Source organism: Nicotiana tomentosiformis, chromosome 2 (assembly GCF_000390325.3).
Source record: "Nicotiana tomentosiformis chromosome 2, ASM39032v3, whole genome shotgun sequence".
Classification (NCBI taxonomy): Eukaryota; Viridiplantae; Streptophyta; class Magnoliopsida; order Solanales; family Solanaceae; genus Nicotiana; species Nicotiana tomentosiformis.
The window spans coordinates 50,175,377-50,187,502 of NC_090813.1; positions in this window are offsets into that span (position 1 = coordinate 50,175,377).

Genomic DNA, 12,126 nt, shown 5'->3' on the forward strand with positions numbered 1-12,126 from the left:
GAGCAGTAAATGGGGGAACATGGCTATAACTCTCAAAACGACCAGCCTGGTCATTACAATTAGTGTCGATCTTCTTAATTTTGTTAACCTGAAAAAGAAATATTAGAAAGGTTTCTTTGATAGTTTATAGACTTTAAAATTAATTGTAGGGTACATGATATAATCAACAAGACAAAGCCTATATTGCCCTAGAATGTCACACACTTCTACAAGACTAGCATAAGAACTTTAAATTACAAGCTAAAGTCTCGAGGCAATATTGATACCACATTTATACTAGATTTCCTTCTGTGACAACATTGTAAAAGTTCTTTTGAACTAAAATCTTCACTATTCATAAATCACAAATATATCATCCAGTATAGACCCATCAATTCTTAAAATGCTAACAGAGAAGTGAACATCAATTAAAAAAAAAGTAGCCACAATTAAGCATACGTCAATCAAATAATGACAGAACTTATATCAAACTAAACCAAAGTTGAAGAGGTAATATATCAAAGTCGCAGGAATAGCAGCAGAAACAGAAATACTAAAGTCAGAAAGCAACTTGACCAGCCAACTTAGTTCAGCTACAACCTTACTAATTGCTCTATACTCAGCCTCAGCAGAAGAAAGAGATATAACATGTTGCTTCTTAACCTTCCAACCAAATAAGTGACCCTTCCCCCCCCCCCCCCAAAGAGAATGCAAAACCCAGTAACTGCTCTCATTGTGTCTGGGCAAGCATCCCAGTCACTACCACAATAAGCAAAAAGTTAAAGATCAGGGGAGTTGTTGATGAACACTCCAACATCAGAGGACCCTTGAAGATACCTAAGTATATACAAGGTTGCATGCATGTGAGAGGATATGGGCTTCTGAAGGTATTGACTTAAATGTTGTAAAGCAAAAGCCAGGTCTGGTTTGGTGTGGGTGAGAAAGCTGAGCTTACCCACCAGACTCCTATAGGATTCAGGAGAAGGAAGAGGATCCCCCATGTCTACTTTGAGCTTGACAGTCAGGTCAAGAGGACAAGTAACATGAGTAACATTCTCACAATGATACTCTTTGAGAAGGTCTTTAATAAATTTTCTTTGATGTAGCAACAGTCCACCAGAAGTGTATGCAACTTCAATCCCAATAAAATAATTGAGAACTTCCAAGTCTTTGATTTTAAATTTATTGTCCAAAAAGCTCTTTAATGTAGTAATTTCAGCCAAGTCATTACTAGTGAGAATAATATCATCAATATACACAGCTAACAAGACAGTGGAAGAACCAGATATTTTGGAGAATAGAGAATGGTCATTGAGAGAAGAAGAGTATCCCCTAGAACATAAAGCTTGAGATAGCTTGGTATACCACTGCCTTGAAGCCTGTCTTAAACCATATAAAGACTTTTGAAGATGCCAAACCAAAGGAGAAGAAGATGAACTAGATGAAGGAGTGGCTGACAACCCAGGTGGCAACCTCATATAGACCTCCTCACCCAGGTCACCATGTAGAAAGGCATTATTGGCATTAAGTTGAAATAGAGGCCAGCTTTGCTTGACAACCACAACAACAAGGCACCTAATAGTGGAAATTTTGACAACAGGGCAAAAGGTTTCATTGAAGTCCACACCCCCAACCTGGGTGTCACCCCTAACAACTAATCTAGACTTATGTCTTTTCACAGTCCCATCAGCCCTATACTTGACCTTATAGACCCATTTTCTGCTAATGGGTTTCTTGCCATGTGGTAGCTGAACAATGGAGCAAGTATGATTGGCCTCTAAGGCCTCAAATTCCTTCCTTGTGTCCTACCATGCAGGAATGGATGTTGCATGATGATATGAAGCAGGCTCAATCTCAGCAGTGTTAATTAAACTATGAAGACAAGCAAAAGAAGAACTGGGGCCAGACAGGGATGGAGGAAGATTAAAAACATATTGTTGCAGGTGAGTAGGAGAAACATGAGCCCTATTGGACCTCCTGGAAGCAGGTGGAGTGTGTGAAGAGGAGGTAGATGGTTGAAAAAGGATGGAGGTAGATGTTGGAAAGGAGGAAATGGAAAAAGAGAAGTAGAAGGTGAAGGCACATGAGCTAGAAGAGGATAAGGAGGATTAGAGAAGGAATTGTCAATAGGTATACTCCAACTAGTGGAAGGATTGAGAGGAGGAGGAGAAGTATTGGGGTGATTGAAAAAGGTAGCAAAGGGAAAAACAGTTTCATGGAAAACTACATCCCTGGATATTAAGGTAAGCTTAGTTTTCAAATTGTATAGATTATAGCCCTTCTTAGCCAATAGATATTGTAACGACCCAATTGGTTATTTTGCCTTTTAGAATCCAGTTTCCCTAAATAAGACTCCTTGTATGTGCTTTTACTGTTTTATGACTTGCGGGGATGGTTAGTTCGGGTTGAAATCAGAACACTTAGTTCTTTAGTTTGGCTTTAAAAGGCCAAGTTTGACTTTGGTCAACATTTTTAAAAAATGACCCCGAAATCGGCATTTGACGGTTCCAATAGATTCATATGATGAATTTGGAATTGGGCGTATGTTTGAATCGGGATTTGGACAATCCGGAAGCGTGTCGGCGTTTAATTGTGAAAATCAACTATTTAAAGGTTTAAGGTTCTTTAAATTTAGTTTGGAGTAGGTTTTGGAGTACTTGAGGTCTGTTTGGAATTTCGAGCCCCGAAATAGTTCTGTATGGTGATTTAAGACTTGCACACAAAACTTGGTGTCATTCCGAGTAGTATAAGTATATTTCGGCACGTTCAGAGTAAGTTTGAAGAATTTGAAATTTTCAAGTTGAATCAATTTGGTTTGAGGTATGATTTTTAGTTTTGATGTTGTTTTACATGTTCCGAGGGTTCGAGCGAGTCCGTTTTATGATTTCAAACTTGTTGGTATGTTCGGGCAGGGGATGTTAACCGGACGAGGCTCGGATCAATTTTGAAGTTGGAGCAGCAGTTGAAGCTTCCAGCTTTTGCTGCAATCGCACCTGCGCTTGGCCAGCCGCAGGTGCGAGCTCGTAGAAGCGCGCCACAAGCCGCAGAAGCTGAAAGAGGAGGGGTCATTAGGCACTGCAGATGCGAGACAGGAACTGCACCTGCGAGGGCGCAGGTGCGAAGAAGGCAACGCAGGTGCGGACGGGGGGCGCAGGTACGACGTATGCACCGCAAAAGCGGTCTCGCAGATGGGAGCCACTGGTCGAAGAAGTGAAGGAGCCAGCTAGAGGAAGGACCACATCTACGAGGACCATTCCGCAGATGCGGAAATCACAGAAGGCAGAACGCCATTTAATTCAGGGCTCAACCTGTTTTGAGCCCATTTTCTTCATTCTTAGGCGATTCTGAAGCTTTTTGAGAGGAGTATTCACCAAGCAACTTGGAGGTAAGTTAATTATACCTATTGTGAGTTAAATACATAGATTATGGGTAGATTATAACATGTAAATCATGAAAATCAAGGGTTTAGATGAAAAACCAAAGTTTTGATAAAAATAAGATTTTAACCATGAAAATGGTTATGGAATGGGATGAAAATTATATATTTGAGTTCTTGAGATTATGGGTAACGATTTCCTCCTAAAATTTTTGGAATTCGGGCACGTGGGTGTCACAACCCAAAATCCACTAGTCGTGATGGCACCTAACCCATCTCGCTAGGTAAGCCAACTAATAACTATTCAATTTCAATAATATTAATAAGACAATTAAACAACGGAATTATCTGAATCTTATACATTTTCCAAGAACTGGTAGTACAAATTATGAGCTTCTAAGAATAGAGTTTACAAAGCGGAAATGAAATAAATGCATCGTCTGTTTGAAAAGTACATGAACAGAGTTTTATAGATCTAAGGCTACCACGAACAAGAGGCAGCTACAACCAGGATGCAGGTATATCTTCAAATCCAGCTCCCATCGAACACATCAACATCAGCAGCCAACATCTGCAGGCAAGGTGCAGAAGTGTAGTATGAGTAAAACCGACCCCATGTACTCAATAAGTAACAAACCTAACCTTAGGTTGAAAGTAGTGACGAGCTAACAAAAAGGTCGGGTCTAACACCAATATCCCACAACATTTCATAACAGCATAGAACACGTAACAAAAGAGTATCACAGAATTTAAAAGGCTCAGTCCGTTCACAGTTCCAGAAAAATAGGCATTTCATTTCAAGTATCTCGTTGAAAATCCAAATCATTTACCGAAAAAGCCAAAATACGAGCAAGTTAGAAAACTGTGATTTTTTTCCCAAAAATCCTTTCAACAAATAGTAAGATGTTTCATTTTCATATAGCATGAGGAAAGTACTTCTCTATGCCTACATGTCTAGATACAGGTAAAATCACAAATGTCCCCAAAACTGGGTAGTAAAAGAAAATGCACCTCTATGCATGTATCTCAAGTACGCATGTCAAATGCAATGCATCTCGATGATGACCTCATGTACTCACTCTCTCAGAGTACTCAATCTCACTGTCTCGCATTCTCTCTCACTATGCTCAGCACACTTAATCACATAACGCTGTATCATACCCGCAGCGGCGTGCAACCCGATCCCTATTTATAGTCGACTGCTCACTGGGGGTGTGCAGACTCCTGGAGGGGCTCCTTTCAGACCAAGCGCTATATCGTTGCGGCGTGCAGCCCGACCCAATCACATAAGTAGCCATAAGGCTTGTTGCGGCGTGCAACTCGATCCACAGTCCATAAATAGCCATAAAGCTTGTTGCGGTGTGCTACCCGATCCACAGAATATAATCGATATAACATGTTGCGGCATGCAGCATGATCCCAAAATATCACTCTCACTCAGGCCCTAGTCCTCGCTCAATCATCAATCTCTCCAGTCTCTCTCATGGGCTCACAATGTCATGAAACTAGTCAGACAACAATGATATGATGTATCAATAAATAATAACTGAGACTGAGATATGGTATGAATGCATGGATATAATTGAGTATGAAATATCAATGAAATCAGTGAGATGACAGTAAGAAATGACCACTATAGGTCCAAACAGTATCAGCATAATGCCTAAACATGATATCTAGCATGATTGACAGTTTAACTACTTTATCACATGGTGAAACCACGGATATCAACAAAGTAGGACTACTATACAGTGCCATGGGAACAATAAAGTCTCAATTCACATGGTGCACGCCCACACGCCCGTCACCTAGCATGTGCATCACCTCAACACTAATCACATAATACGTATTTCGGGGTTTCATACCCTCAGCTCCAAGATTAGAAGAGTTACTAACCTCGAACAAGTCAATTCCAACACCGAGCAAGCCAAGCAATGCTCCAAAATGCCATCCCGCATGTTCCGGCCTCCGAACGGTTCAAAACTAACCAAAAACATCTCAAATACATCAAACAATGCTAAAGGAACCAATCCCGATCGAAAAAGATCAAATCTTGAATCAAAAGCCCAAAATCGGCCAAAATCCCTACCCGGGCCCGCACCTTAGAACCCGACAAAATTTAAAAAATCCAACAACCCATTCAATTACGAGTCCAACCAAGTTTCACTCAAATCCGACTCCAATTCGATGTTCAAAACTCAAAAATTTATATTATGAAACTTTAGGCCAAAACCCCAATTTCTTCTTTAAAATTCACAATCCAATTACCAAAAATGAAAGTAGATTCATGAAATATAACCAAAACCGAGTAGAGAACACTTACCCCAATCCTTGTGATGAAAATTGCTCCAAATATTGCTTCATTCCGAAGTCCATAGCTCAATATGTGATAAAAATGACCAACCCTCGAACTTATAACATTCTACCCAGATATTCCGCATTTGCAGACAGATCGTCGCATCTGTGACCACCGCTTCTGCGGTAAAAACTTTGCTTCCGCGAAAATAGCCTTTCCCAGCAACCCCCGCACTTGCGGATATCAAATTCTGCTTCTGCGAAGATTTTCACACCTGCGCTTCCAATCTCGCTTCTGCGCGCACCCAGGCGCGCTACAAAAATCTGCTTCTGTGGTCTTCCTCACCCAGCCTCTTCTCGCTTCTGCGACTCCACTAGCGCTTCTGCGACTATCGCACCTGCGCAAACCAGCCGCAGGTGCGGAACACCAGAACCAGCAGCTTAGCAAAAATCCAAAATGAAATGAAATGATCCAAACCTCGACCTAAACTCACCCGAGCCACTTGGGACCCCGTACGAATATATCAATAAGTCCAATAACGTAACACGGACCTACTCGAGGCCTCAAATCATACATAACAAGAACAAAACGACGAATCACACCTCAACTCAAAATCTATGAACTTTGAAACTTCAAACTTCCACAACAGATGCCGAAACCTATCAAATAATGTCTGATTGACCTTAAATTTTGCACACAAGTCACATTCGACATTATGGACCTGCTCCAACTTTCGGAATCGGAATTCGACCCCGATATCAAAAAGTCCACTCCCGGTCAAACTTTCCAAAAATCTAACTTTTGCCATTTCGAGCCAAATTCAACCACGGACCTCCAAATCACAATCCGGACGCACTCCTAAGTCCAAAATCACCCAACTGAGCTAACGGAACCATCAAAACCCCAATTCGAGGTTAAATACTAAAAAGTCAGACCTGGTCAACTCTTTCAAATTTAAAGCTCCCTGGTTGAGAATCATTCCTCCAAATCAGTCCCGAATAACCTGAAAACCAAAACCAACGATTCACACAAGTCAAAATACATCATGCGGAGCTACTCACGCCCGTAAACTATCAAGCGAAGTGCCAATGCTCAAAACGACCGGTCGGGTCATTACATCTTCCCACACTTAAACATTTGTTCGTCCTCGAACGTACCAGGATTTGTTTCTAAGCCACCACATCACTATTCCATCTTACCACGCACGTACTCGGGGGTGACTCCACGTCACCCTATCCCATATAGGTCTGATAACACCCCATAACTAAAATTTCTTAATTCAAACTAGCACAACAAGCCTTAGAATCCAATTTTCCCCAACATTCGAAATTTCTTATAAGATCTGAATCTCGCATCCTACACATTATTTAAGTTTGAACAAGCTATACCAAATGCAATGCATATCGATGATGACCTCATGTACTCACACTCTCAGAGTACTCAATATCATTATCTCGCATTCTCTCTCACTTTGCTCAGCACACTTAATTACACAATGTTGTATCATACCCGCTGTGGCGTGCAGCCCGATTCCTATTTATAGTCTGCTCTCACTGGGGGTGTGCAGACTCCTGGAGGGGCTCCTTTCAGCCCAAGCGCTATATCGTTGCGGCGTGTAGCCCGACCTAATCACATAAGTAGCCATAAGGCTCGTTGCGGTGTGCAACCCGATCCACAGTCCATAAATAGCCATAAAACTTGTTGCGGCGTGCAACCCAATCCACAGAATGTAATCGATACCCGATCCCAAAATATCACTCTCACTCAGGCCCTCGTCCTCGCTCAGTCATCAATCTCTCCAGTCTCTCTCTCATAGGCTCACAATGTCATGAAACTAGCCCGATAACAATGACATGATGTATCAATAAATAATAACTGAGACTGAGATATGGTATGAATACATGGATATAACTGAGTATGAAATATCAATGAAATCAATGAGATGACAGTAAGAAACGACAACTATAGGTCCAAACAGTATCGGCATAATGCCTAAATATGATAGCTAGCAAGATTTATAGCTTAACTACTTTATCACATAGTGAAAACACGGATATCAACAAAGTAGGACCACTATACAGTGCCATGGGAACAATAGAGTCTCAATTCACATGGTGCGCTCCCACACGCCCGTCACCTAGCATGTGCGTCACCTCAACACTAATCACATAACACGTATTTTGGGATTTCATACCCTCAGCTCCAAGATTAGAAGAGTTAATAACCTCAAACAAGCCAATTCCAACACCGAGAAAGCCAAGCAATGCTCCAAAATGCCATCCTACGCGTTCCGGCCTCCGAACGGCTCGAAACTCACCAAAAACAACTCAAATATATCAAACAATGCTAATGGAACCAATCCCGATCAAAAAAAGATCAAATCTTGAATCAAAAGCCCAAAATAGGCCAAAATCCCTACCCGGGCCCTCACCTCAGAACCCGACAAAATTAAAAAAATCCAACAACCCATTAAATTATGAGTCCAACCAACTTTCACTCAAATCCGACTCCAATTCGATGTTCAAAACTCAAAAATTCAAATTATGAAACTTTAGGCCAAAACTCCCAATTTCTTCTTTAATATTCACAATCCAATTACCAAAAATGAAGGTAGATTCATGAAACATAACCAAAACCAAGTAGAGAACACTTACCCCAATCCGTGTGATGAAAATTGCTCCAAAAATCGCTTCATTCCGAAGTCCATAACTCAATATGTGATAGAAATGACCAACCCTCGAACTTATAACATTCTGCCCAGATTTTTCGCATTTGCGGACAGATTGTCGCATCTGCGACCACCACTTCTGCGATAAAAACTTCGCTTCTGCAAAAAGAGCCTTGCCTAGCAACCCTCGCACCTGCGAACATCAAATTCCGCTTCTGTGAAGATTTTCGCACCTGCGCTTCCAATCTCGCATCTGCGTGCACGCAAGCGCACTACAAAAAGCTGCTTCTGCGGTCTTCCTCACCCAGACTCTTCTTGCTTCTGCAACTCCACTAGCGCTTCTACGACCATCGCACCTGCGCAAACCAACCGCAGGTGCGGAACACTAGAACCGGAAGCTTAGCAAAAATCCAAAATGAAATGAAATGATCTGAACTTCGTTTGAAACTCATCCGAGCCACTCGGGACCCCGTACGAATATATCAACAAGTCCAATAACGTAACACGGACCTACTCAAGGCCTCAAATCACATATAACAATATCAAAATGACGAATCACACCTAAACTCGAAATCTATGAACTTAGAAAATTCAAACTTTTACAACCGATGTCGAAACCTATCAAATCACGTCCGATTGACCTCAAATTTTTCACACAAGTCAAATTCAACATTACGGACCTTCTCCAACTTCCAGAATCAGAATCCGACCCCGATATCAAAAAGTCCACTTCCGATCAAACTTTCCAAAAATCCAACTTTCGCCATTTCGAGCCAAATTCAAACCACGAACCTCCAAATCACAATCCGAACGCGAACCTAAGTCCAAAATCATCCAACGGAGCTAATGGAACCATCAAACCCCCAATCCGAGGTCAAATGCTAAAAGGTCAAACCCGGTCAACTCTTTCAAATTTAAAGCTCCCTAGTTGAGAATCATTCCTCCAAATCAGTCCCGAATAACCTGAAAATCAAAATCGACGATTCACACAAGTCAAAATATATCATACGGAGCTACTCACGATTGTAAACTATCGAGCGAAGTGCAAATGCTCAAAACGACCGATCGGGTCGTTATAGTGGGCCCGGGGTGCATTTTAGGAATTTTACCGTTTTGGGTTGGGTAATTAATTTAATAGTCTAATTTTGAATTATTGAGCATGTATTAATTATTTTATATAACATTTGGATAATTTTGGATTTTTCGGCATCGAATTGAGACTTTAACGCGACGTTGTGATCGGAAAATGGATTTTGAGACAAGGTAAGTCTCTTGTCTAACCTTGTAAGAGGGAATTTACACTATATGTGATTTAAATTAATAATTGTTGCTAATTGTGGGAGCTACGTACACACGAGGTGACGAGAGTCCGTGCGTAGCTACTAATTATGCTATGTCTGGGTAGTTTAAGACTAAAATCATGAGTTAATTATAATAATTGCATCATTTATTAATTAAAGTACTAGAATTATATTTGAAATTGTTAGAGAAAATAATAAAATACCGCAATTTCACATACTTGAATTTTTGTGCAAATTACTTGATCGTTAATAGAAATTATACATCCTTATGTGTTAGCCTTGTGATAACTTCTCATTCCGGAAGTTCATACGAAAATGTCCTCCTTTCTTGTGGAGCGGGCCGAACACCTCGGCAGTATAGATGCATCTATGGATAGTGTCGCACGTCCATCGGCAGTGTACACGACACTCTGGACCGGGCCGAACGACCTCGGCAGAAATCATACCTAATAATAATAATTACACGATATCTTGACATTCTATTACAGATTGTGTCCATAAATGATTAATTAAAAATTATTGAATTTGAAAGAATTAATTATTTCCGCTTGTTAAGAAAATTATTGTTATTCACATAAATCATGTCTATTTAAATAATTCTATTTTAATATTATTGACCCATAGTGAGTGTCAAAGTCGACCTCTCGTCACTACTTCTTCGAGATTAGATTTGATACTTACTGGGTACGAGTTGTTTACATACTCATGATATGCTTGCTGCACTTTTTGTGCAGGACCTGAAACAGGTGTGACAGGTGGTCCTACCGGTTCATACCCCAGATATCCTGACTTAGTGGTGAGCTACTTCCTGAGTCGTTCTGCAGCCCTTGAGTCTTTCTCTTTTGTGTTTTGTATTCTGTTTATTTCATATGACAATGGTTATAAGTTTGTATAATCTACTAGATGCTCATACACTTGTGGCACCAGGTCTTGGCACACACACTAGTAAAATTGGGGTTGAATTATTTTTCTTGGTTTTTATTTAATAAGAACCGTTCATAATTTTCTTAAATCTTACAAGTAAGAAGAGTTTAATTATTTGGATGATTTTTAAAGGAATAAATATATGTTTAATTCACTAGTTGGCTGGCCTAGCTGTGATGTTGGGCGCCATCATGACCTATAGGCGAAATTGGGTCGTGGCAACATGGTATCAAAATACTAGGTTCACGTAGGTATCACAAGTTATGAGCAGGCCTAATAGAGTTTTGTGGATCAGTACGGAGACATCTGTACTTATCTTCTAGAGGCTATAGAGTATTAGGAAACTACCTTTCTTTATCTTCTATCATGCAGTTGATGTAGTACTAAGTATCTTTCTCTTATTCTCTCACAGATGGTGAGAACGCGCTCTAATGAGGTTCCACACCAGGGAAGATCTGCTCCCTCAGTTGTTAGAGGCTGAGGCTGACGCTGAGGGAGGGCTCCAGCCCGTGGTAGAGGACGAGGATGTCCCAGAGTTGTTCCAATTATGCCACCAGTGGAGGATCCTATCATCGAGGAACAGGACGAGGTGCCCGCAGCCGATCCAGCTCCGGGGGATTTCACATCCGCACCGGGATTTCAGGAGGTCAAGGGCCGTATGTTGCGGTTCATGGACATTATGATTGAGGCCAGTTTATTTCCAGCAGACCCAGCCACATATCAGGCGGGCGGGGGAGCACAGACCCCTACCGCAGAGGCCAATAGGCAGGCAACTGTTGTATATCATACCTAGGGTGCACTACCAGTGGGTGGAGCCCAACCAGTGGCAGCAGCTACACCTGAGCCCAGACAAGCTACGACCGCCGAGCCGCAAAAGCAACTGGACAGATAGACTGGGCTACATCCTCCTATCTTTGAGGTTGAGCGACATAAGGATCCCCAGGACTTCATTGATCAGTGCGGGGATAGACTGCACAACATGAGGATATTGGAGTCTCATGGGTAGATTTTTATACCTTCCAGCTGGAGGGCAGGGCCCGTACATGGTGGAAGTCCTATCTTCGTGGCAGACCAGCAGATTCTCCTCCCATGACTTGTGACAGGTTCACCCATATTTTCCTGGATAGGTATATTCCATCCTCCCATAGGGAAGAGTTGCGGTTTCAGTTTGAGCAACTCTAGTAGGGTCAGATGTCACTAATTGATTATGAGGTGAGGTTCTCTGAGTTATCTCGTCATGCACTTATGATACTCCCTACTGATGCGGAGAGAGTACGGAGGTTTGTTGCGGGTTTGCATACTGGCATTCAGGCCACTATGGCCCGAGAGGTCGAGATGGGGACTTTTTATGAGTTGGTTGCGGAGATGTCTCGGAGGATTGGGGGTGTGAGTTAGCGTAGCCGAGAGCAGGTTATGAGAGATAAGCGGTTTAGATATTCTGGAGAGTTTAGAGGTGCTCCGTCTGGGGGTAGAGGTTAGTTCGTGAGAGGGCAGTCCAGCATGCCCCCATATCCAGCACCACCACCTCCTCGGGATGCTCCAGTGCAACCTTATTTTAGTGCTATGCCAGAGGGTTCTTATT